General features: G+C 35.4%; 1 pseudogene; it reads right to left on the bottom strand.

Annotated features, from left to right (window-relative positions):
- Window positions 1-10,079, bottom strand: part of LOC102258875 — a 19,750-nt pseudogene that overhangs the window by 5,735 nt on the left and 3,936 nt on the right.

Genomic DNA, 10,079 nt, shown 5'->3' on the forward strand with positions numbered 1-10,079 from the left:
AATGAGGAACTGTATTAAAGGGTCACGGCATTAGGAAGGTTGAGAACCACTGTTCTAAAGTATAATGTTCTGTAGTATAAAGTACTATGTAATATATTCAGCAACTATTCCTAAATGATTGCATTATAGATATATGTAAGGACTATAGATTTATTAATAAAATCTTGTGATTAATCTAAGATATAAAAACACACATTACCAATAAAATACTTAACTTATGTAATCAGTGCTCACTATTCAATTATTTAAGCAACTAAGAAGTCCTCATAAAAGGAATAATTAGAAAAATATAAAAAAATTTTAAATCATAAAGAATAAATGGATTAATATTAGATATAACATGTGAAGTAAAAGTTCAATGTGCAGTATCAAAAATACAGTTTCCAAATTGCCTTGTGTTAAAATGAAACTAGTTATAACTCAAACTAAAATCAACCTAAATATACTGCCATTTAAAATACCAGGTTAATTAATTTTGCTTATTAGCAAAATAGATACAGACTCATAGATAGAGAGCAAGTTGACAGCTCTCAGGGGTGGGGTGGGGAATGCCTGTGGAGGGGTTTCACAAAAAAGAAAGGAAAAAACCTCATGGACATAGACAATAGTGTGGTGACTACCAGGGGATGGGTGGGGGGAAGTGGAGGAAAGTAATGGAGAAAAAATGGTGATGGTAGGAGACTTGACTGGGGTAGTAAACACACAAACAGTGTACAGATGATGTGTTGTAGAATTGTGAGCCTGAAACCTATATAATTTTGTTAACCAGTGTCACCCCAATAAATTCAATAAAAAGGAAAAAAACAAAAAAAATCGATTAAATTAAATACCAGGTTAAAAGTGAAGTAAGCACTGGATTAAGAGTTTGTACTAAGCCAAAGGTTTATTATGCACTCTATGTAATTATTTAATTTTTCCTTGCCTTAGGTTTTCACTTACAAATATCTAGTAGGAGACTTGACTGGGGTAGTAAACACACACACAGTGTACAGATGATGTGTTGTAGAATTGTGAGTCTGAAACCTATATAATTTTTTAACCAGTGTCACCCCAATAAATTCAATAAAAAGGAAAAAAACAAAAAAAATCGATTAAATTAAATACCAGGTTAAAAGTGAAGTAAGCACTGGATTAAGAGTTTGTACTAAGCCAAAGGTTTATTATGCACTCTATGTAATTATTTAATTTTTCCTTGCCTTAGGTTTTCACTTACAAATATCTAAACTGTTGCTTTTAAGTCTTGTGAGAAATAATCATAGATTTTTCTATCATGAAGCCCATGACGATGAAAGCTTTATTAAGGAAAAAACTAGAAATAAGCTGAATGTGTTTCAATAAGGAACTAGTTAAATAAATCATGGTACATCAACACAATACAACAATGTGGAGGCATTAAAATGATTCCACTGCAAAACATTTAATATAAAAGAAAACATTTGTATATTTAAAAAGTAGGTTACCAATGAACTTAGTTATACTGCTATTACAAGGTACAAACTTGCAGTTATAAAATAAGTAAGTCACAGGGATATAATATACAGCATGGTGACTATAGTTAATACTGTATATTTGAAAGTATATAAGATAGTAGACCTTAAAATTCTTATCACAAGAAAAAAAATTGTAACATGTTAGAAGAGGAATGTTAACTAGACTTACTGTGGTGATCATTTCACAATGTATACAAATATGGAATCATTATGCTTTACACCTGAAAGTAATATAGTTACATATGTCATCACACCTCAATAAAAAATACATTAAAAAAAACACCAAAAAGCTTATACTAATGACTGGAAAAATATATTCCAAAATATTAATAGAGATTATCATTAGACACTAGAGTTAGAGGTAATGATTATTATTTTCTTCTTTTACTTGTCTGTACTTTCCTAAGTGTCTACAAGAGATATATTTTATTTTTTTATTTAGAAAAAACACTTATTGAAAAAAGATGCACAGTACTAACTTCAAATTATCTATAATGAGGGCCTAGAATATAGCAACTATTTGTATTGTGTGTTTCACTGAAAGAAAATCTTAGCACATTTATTTACCTATTTTTAATTGAATTTATTGGAGTGACATTGATTAATAAAATTACATAGGTTTCAGGTGTACAATTCTATAATACAACATCTATGTATTTTATTGTGTGGTCACCACCCCAAGTAGTCTCCTTCATTCACCATTTATCCCCCCTATACCCTCTTCTAATTCCCACCATCTCCCTTTCTCTCCAGTAATCACCATACTTTTGTCTGTGTCTATGAGGATTTTTTAAAAATTGATTTTCAGAGAGAGAGAGGGAGGGCGGGGGGGGGGGGTGGGGAGGTGGTAGGAAACAGAAACATCAATGTGAGAGAAATATCAAGTGGTTGACTCCCACAGGCGCCCTGAATGGGGATCCATCCTGAAACCTGGTTAGTGCATCACCCCATGCACCAAAGGGTGGCAGGTTCGATTACCGGTCAAGGGCATGTACTTGGGTTATGGGTTCCCTCCTCATCTCTGGGTGGGGTGGGTGTGGGAGTCAACCAAGTTATATGTCTCTCTCACATTGATGTTTCTCTCTCTCTCCCCCTTTCCTGCCTCCCTTCCACTCTCTCTAAAAAGCAATTGGAAACATATCGTCAGGTGAAGATTAACAAAAAAATAAATGTATATAATTAATAAATAATCCATAATTCTAATATTTGTCATGTTATTAAAAGATCCAATAAAGAACATGATTATAATTACTACTGAAAATAAAGTTAATAAATAATCCATAGAATCAATTTATGGTGGAATCAATTTAATTGTACTATTTCAACTTATCCTTTGCTTCTGACCAATGAAGCATATTCATACTATGAAACCTACTAAAGATATATAGCCAATATTGAACGGCCACAATTTTAGCAACAGGTTTTTTTGTGTGTTTTAAATTGCACTGGAAAGATCTTTAGAAAAGGTTATACATACAAGTGCACTTCCATAACACTCATAAAACTTCCCTTTGTATACAAATTGCATTCCCACTATTTCGCCTGTTGCCTTGACAACTAATTCACACGAACAAAATTAAGCATTCATTCTTCAGCGTTTCCATAGCATCATACATGTATCTTCATATGCATCACATGCCACTGTAGTTATTTGTTTATATGTCTGTCTTTCCCACTGTACTTAGCTCCTTGTGACAGAGTATCTTATTCATTTTTGTAATTTTGGAACCTAACACAGCCCTTGAATATAGGAGACACTCCCATATGTAAGCCTGATGAATGATTTATTATGCGTTAAGAACACTTACATTGCCCTTAAACTATCAGCTTTTAACTCACGATGACAAAGAATTAACTCTTCATTACCCACACCACTGCAATCTCCAAAAGAGAAGGAAGGAAAGACATGCAGTTCCAAACCACAAATGATCTATTCTCCACATGGATGAACGAGGCTAACACTAAAATCAATCAGGCGGTACAAAGCGTACAGAAACAGAAAGCAGTGCCAAGATGGCAGTGCAGCTTTTGGATGTACTGTATCTAAACCACAGTCTATCAAATGTTCATGGATTTGCAATGCTTGAATTCAGCCAGTCTCTGTGACAAAACAATGCATTGGGATGCAGGGACATTCTATAGCAAAAGGGCTATCAGAACATTTGACCAGCCCGGCTGGTGTGGCTAAGTGGTTGAGGTCAACCTACAAACCGGGAGATCACGGTTCGATTCCCAGTCAGGGCACATGTTTGGGTTGAGGGCTCTATCCCCAGTGGGAGACATGCAGGAGGCAGCTGATCAATGATTCTCTCTCATCGTTAATGCTCCTATCTCTCTCTCCCTCTCCCTTCCTCTCTGAAATCAATAAAAATATATTTTTAAAAAATTAAATAAAAAAAGAACATTTGACCATTCCCTGATCCCTGCTGTTTCAACATCAGTGCCAAATAAAACACCAACTCTAGTGTCCAAGCTTGCAGCCATTAGTGACTTGAAATGAAAAGGTGGCAAAGTCTACTTCCTACTTACTCTTTCTTACAACCAATAAACTAAACAAAATATCTTTTCTTAACATAGGTAATCAATTCTTAAATACTTATAGTAAGCTAACACAAAATTCCATGGCTAACTGGCAGAGGTTCATGAAAACACTCATTTACTTCAAAAGTCAAGTAAATACCTAACCAAAATTTCTATCACACCATCTAATGAGTAATACTGGTAGATTCAAGTTTTAGCACATTTTTATTATCCTCTTAACTACCCCAGGCAATTTTATCAACTAGTAACTTGGCAAAAGGGAAGTAATATGAAGGTAAAAGCTACAAAATTGGATAATTGCAGATAGTTTGGACAAGCCATATTAACAAAAGGACAAAAAAAAAAAAAAGACCTGAAAACCTTCTAATGATACAAAGGAAATCTAAGGGGCCATTACTTTTAAGCTTACCTTAGCTGGGAATGAAAAGATAAAGCTTTTAGTAACAGTCCTGACATAAACCTTTGGCTAGTCACTCTCTCCTAGGTCCCAGTCTTCCAAACAGTAAAAATGACTGGAATAAATGAGCTACAAGGTCCTTTCCACCTCACATATTCCCATAATTAATATTTAAACATAAATATTTTATTTTTTTGATTTTTTACAGAGAGGAAGGGAGAGTGATAGAGAGCCGGAAATATCAATGAGAGAGAAACATTGATCAGCTGCCTCCTGCCCACCCCCCACTGGGGACGTTCCCGCAACCAAGGTACATGCCCTTGACCAGAATCGAACCCGGGACCCTTGAGTCCAAAGGCCGACGCTCTATCCACTGAGCCAAACCAGTTCTGGCTAAACATAAATATTTTAAAGATAATATAAAGTATGGGGAATTTTTTGTAGTCACCAGTTCGTTACATGATTCTTTTCACAGTCATTTTAGAATTATTCTACCCAGATGTCAATCTATGAGTACCAATTAATAGGCCAATTAATGACTCCTTTCTCTATAAATAAAAAAAATGAAGACTTTCTTTAGCTGTAGCAACCTAAACTATAATTCTGGTCATTATGATTTAATATTTTCGATTACCAGTTACAAACAGACCAAGTTCATTGGCTTTGTGTCCCATTTAATCCAACAATATTTTCAAGTGATGTGGAATACCCAAAGTCAGCATATAAAAGGAGCAGGTGCACAAAAAGGTTCCTCTTGACTTTCAGCGGTTCTCAACCTGTGGGTCACGACCCCTTTGGCGGTCGAACGACCCTTTCACATGGGTCGCCTAAGACCATCCTGCATATCAGATATTTACATTACAATTCATAACAGTAGCAACATTATAGTTATGAAGTAGCAATGAAAATAATTTTATGGTTGGGTCACAACATGAGGAACTGTATTAAAGGGCCAGAAGGTTGAGAACCACTGTAAGGGTCTCTGATTTCACACTTGCTCGGCCTTACAGGTGAATTGCCTCTCTCGGCTTGGGTTTTCCTTCATGATTAACAAGAACACAAGTGTTCCTGATGGATTCCCTAAAGCAGTGGTTCTCAACCTTGGCTGCACATTAGAATCACCTGGGAATCTTTTTAAAATCCTGATTTCTGGGCCTCATCCTCCGGAAATTCTGTTTCTTTGTTACTGATGTTGTGGCCCCACCCCATAACAAAGAAACAGAATTTCCGGAGGATGAGGCCCAGAAATCAGGATTTTAAAAAGATTCCCAGGTGATTCTAATGTGCAGCCAAGGTTGAGAACCACTGCCCTAAAGGAAGGCAGCTCTACTGCAAGTTTCCCACTGTGACTTCTACTATTTTGAAAATTCAGTAAACAGCCACCTCTCTATCCATCTTCACTGTTGGCCACAAATCTCAGTTCCTCCTGCACATGGAATAGAACTTGTTGGTGCCAGAGTCCAAGTGTTCTCATTTCTGTTACGACGCACTGCCACCTTCCTCCCCATGACATTACACAATGAGCTTCCACTGGGTCATTCAACAGGCAACTGCTGCCAAAATCACTTTAAAATCTTATTACTTCATGGAGTGACTTTAAAAAAAGATTTTTCTTCCTCCTGAGTCTGTGTAAGTATCTTTTTTCCTTCTAATTTTTTTTTTGTGTTCAATTTCTAACAGGAATCTTGGATAGCTCTCTTAGGTACAATGAAGTCCAGTGAAAGGGATCTGTCTATTTGGAAAAGAAACATTATATGACCTCTAGCAATTCTTTATCTGTACAAATACTGACTTTCTGGAGTAATGAGTAGATCAATTAGTTATGAGTAATGAGTAGATCACATGACTACTTTGTGAAATGTCCAAACGATATCACCTATGCAGCCTTGTTTATTTCCTCTAGATTGTACTGTTATTAAAAGTATAGGGGATTATAGAGCTATTCAGAGATTTTAAATATAAAGATTTATTGTGTTCCCCACCCCTCCCCGCACACACACACACAACTGAAATTCTTACATTCTTTTCTTTTAAAAAAATGTTTTTATTTATTTCAGAGAGAGAAAGGGAGAGGGAGAGAGAGAAATATCAATGAGGATAGAGAATCATTGATCAGCTGCCTCCTGCACACCTCCTACTGGGGATCAAGCCTGCAACCTAGGCATGTGCCCTGACTGGGAATCGAACTGTGATCTTTTGGTTCATGGGTTGATGCTCAACCACTGACCCACACTGGCTGGGCCATTCTTAATTTATAACCGATTTTTAAGGTACAAGTTTCTTTTGTGATTTTAGTTTGGGAATAATCATTCAGTAAAAGATGCAACGTGGTTTATGCAATCAAAACAGCCTGTCATTACTCTTGGCCTCCTCCTTGAGGACGATGCACAAACTGGCAGTGTGGCCATGGAGGTCCTGTCAGGACGTAGGAAGGTCCTCCTGCATGTCGCTACTTAAGTGTCTAGTGACAATGCAGATTCCACGCTCCTGCACCAATATGCTGAGAAGTGCCTAATGATGCTGATGTACTTACAATCTTTGCAATTATTATATAAAGCCATAAACATGCATAAATTATGTTTAAAAAGAAAAAAGAAGTTTTCACTGACCTGGAGCAACCACATTCACTCTAATTTTCCTTCTTACTATTCTTTAACAAGAGCACGTGAAAATCCGAAGATTCCTTCTTTACCAGCACTGTACACAGACTGACCAGCATTTCCTTTTAAACCAATAATACTTCCTAGACATAAAAATTGAAAACAAATTCAAACCAATTTAATGGGGTTATTTGGATATGCAGATAATTTATACTAAACAAAGAACAAATCATTGTACCTTGTCCTTTGCTAAAATTAGGAATTCTAGCCATTGTCACTTGAGTGGTAAGAGTCTGAATCTGCTGCAGATACACAGAAAACAGGATTTGAAAGATGCTTATTTGAAACCTCAAATGCCAAACAGGGTTTCAGAATTGATCCACTAAGTGAAAGAAACCCAATCTCATCTCTGAATAGGTCGCATGATGAAAAATTCTACAGTATTTAAAAGATGTACAGTAGAAAGAAGTTAAAGCCAGAAAAAGTTAGATGATGACTCATTAATTTTATGATTCTACAACATAGACATAAGGAAACATTCATTTCCACCTAAGAAATCGTTCATCTGAAGATAAATCTCACTAAATTTGAATTACTGTCCATCTAACTAAGAAAAGCTTCAATTACAAACTTTTGGTAAAATTGCAATTTAGTTACCTTCAGTGATGTTTTATAACTTGCATTGCCTACTAAAGATTCTTGGGTAGTCTCATTTTTTTGAATATGAAAGAATAACTTATAATTCAAATAGCAACTGCATGCAAATAAATTCAAGCAAAACATAAGTGGAGAAATAATTTTCTGCACTAGTGACCTGTACTTGTAAAATTAAGCAAGAACCTCTCACAAAATGTTTGAAGTAATTTTATTTTAGAAAACATTCCAAATACTTTTTATGTTATAATCAAGTCCAAGATTAAAATGTTTATCTACATTATATCTTAATAACAAAGAATGATAACAGTAAAGCACAGAAAAGAGAAAAGAGAGCAGACAGAGGAAATGCAGATGAATAAACAAGGGTATTTGGAAGAGAGAGCAATATGGAGGACACAAAAAAGAAAGAAAAATACAAGCATGAAAAAAGGCCAAAGGAAGCTATAAAAGTTTGGTTCATGCCAAATACTATTGTTCTTCTAGTCAAAAGTGGTAACTTCTGAAATACCATCAATTTTCTAAAAGTTTAAATAGTCCTTTCTGTAATAAGATTCTCTTAACTTATTTTAAATTATCTAATTTTATTTACTTTTAGCATAATTCTAAAGTTTGGCATGACAAGGGAATGATGAGGATTTTTAAAATATACCTAAAAGGGAGATATTTTAGAGTTAAACAAATATACCCCAGGTGATGTATATAGGCCATATACCAGCAGCTTACAAGAACCTAAAAATCATTATCTGCTGGGGCCAGTGTTGCTCATGGTTAAGCACTGACCTATGAACCAGGAGGTCACGGTTCAATTCCTGGTTGGGGCACATGCCCAGGCTGAGGGCTCAATCCCTGGTGCCGGAGGCAGCTGATCAATGATTCTCTCTCATCATTGATGTTTCTCTCTCCCCTTCTCCCTTCCTCTCTAAATCAATAAAAATATTTTTTCAAAAATCATTATCTGGCTGTGTTAGAAAACAAAGGTCGGCTCATTTACTAATCTTTTATAAGAAAATTAATCTCATATTTTTAAGGGTAAATGTCAAAAGTGTTCTAATGCTTATTAGCATAATATCCTTCTCTCACTTTCAAAAAAGAAAAACCCTACATCAGTTTGGAAAGACATTTCCTATATTAAAAAGAATAGGGTCATTTACTTCAATTAGGAAATATTCCCCTTTAGTGGCTTTTTAAGAGGCAGGTAGTATGCCATTATTTTCAATTATCAAATTGAAATAAAATTTCAAATCATTTCACATTTTAAGGTCTACAAGCACATAGTACACAGTTGATCCACCCCATGAGTCGGATGAACTGAATGATAGGTTACTTATATACAGGCTAAAAAACTGAAAAAGTTACTTCTTTTCTTAAAAGCTTTCTCTGAAACCTCTGTACTTGATTTGTCAATGACCCAGGCAGCTGCTCTAGACATCATTTTTAGTCCCCAGTATATAACATGTTCAACTCCTTCTCCACGTTTTAAAAACTAGGTTTCACATAAAAATCAGGATGTCCAATTTCTCTTTAAAAATCAAAACAGCTGGCAAAACTGGGACCACATTTGTGCATAGCAACATTCTACTGGATCTGAGCAGTGCTAGCTCCTGCCATTCCAATGGCCTCTGGACACCAAAGCTGGGTCTTTTGTCATTTATCACATGGCTTGTGCTGTCATTTTTCTAATACCTGCTGGTGTCAACTCATTCCACACCTACTTGACCACTATACAGATGTGAATTTGTGATTCCTGTTGTACCCATTCATCAGTTAATCAAATCCTTTTTTCACAGATAATAAAATGACACATTTCATTCAAGTTTCACCCATGAACAAATTCCAATTTAGTCAATTAAATATTTTTGGGGTACTAAAAGATAACTATAAATTCACAAAGGTGAAGACTCACCTACATTAACAATAGATCCTCTCTGTTGTTGAATCATAGTTTTCATGGCAGCTTTGCAGGTCAGCATGGAACCCAAAAGGTTAGTATGAAGCTGAGTTATCACATCTTCAGTTTTCGTTCTTGTTAAAAGGCTATCCCTAGAAATAAAAAGCACATAAATTAAAAACAAGATAAAACATCATCAAGAAATATATAACATTTTTACTGAGAGTATAAAAAGTGCTTCATATCTCAGCTGGAATACCTAGAAAGTCCCATTTTAAACTTGGTTTGAGAGGCACTAAAACAACAGATATGCCAGAAAGGATCTACTTGGAAGCCACCTTCCTATCCGCTCTCAGGTAGAGTAGCTAATATTCCTAACTGTGAAAACTGGTGCCACATAACCAAAATAGCTGGAATTAACTGAGCAATTGCCATGCTAAGCCTTCCTTGTTTAGAAAAAATATATATATATAATTATATATACACACACACACACACACACACTA

This window comes from Myotis brandtii, unplaced genomic scaffold (genome assembly GCF_000412655.1).
Source record: "Myotis brandtii unplaced genomic scaffold, ASM41265v1 scaffold14, whole genome shotgun sequence".
In the NCBI taxonomy this organism is placed as follows: domain Eukaryota; kingdom Metazoa; phylum Chordata; class Mammalia; order Chiroptera; family Vespertilionidae; genus Myotis; species Myotis brandtii.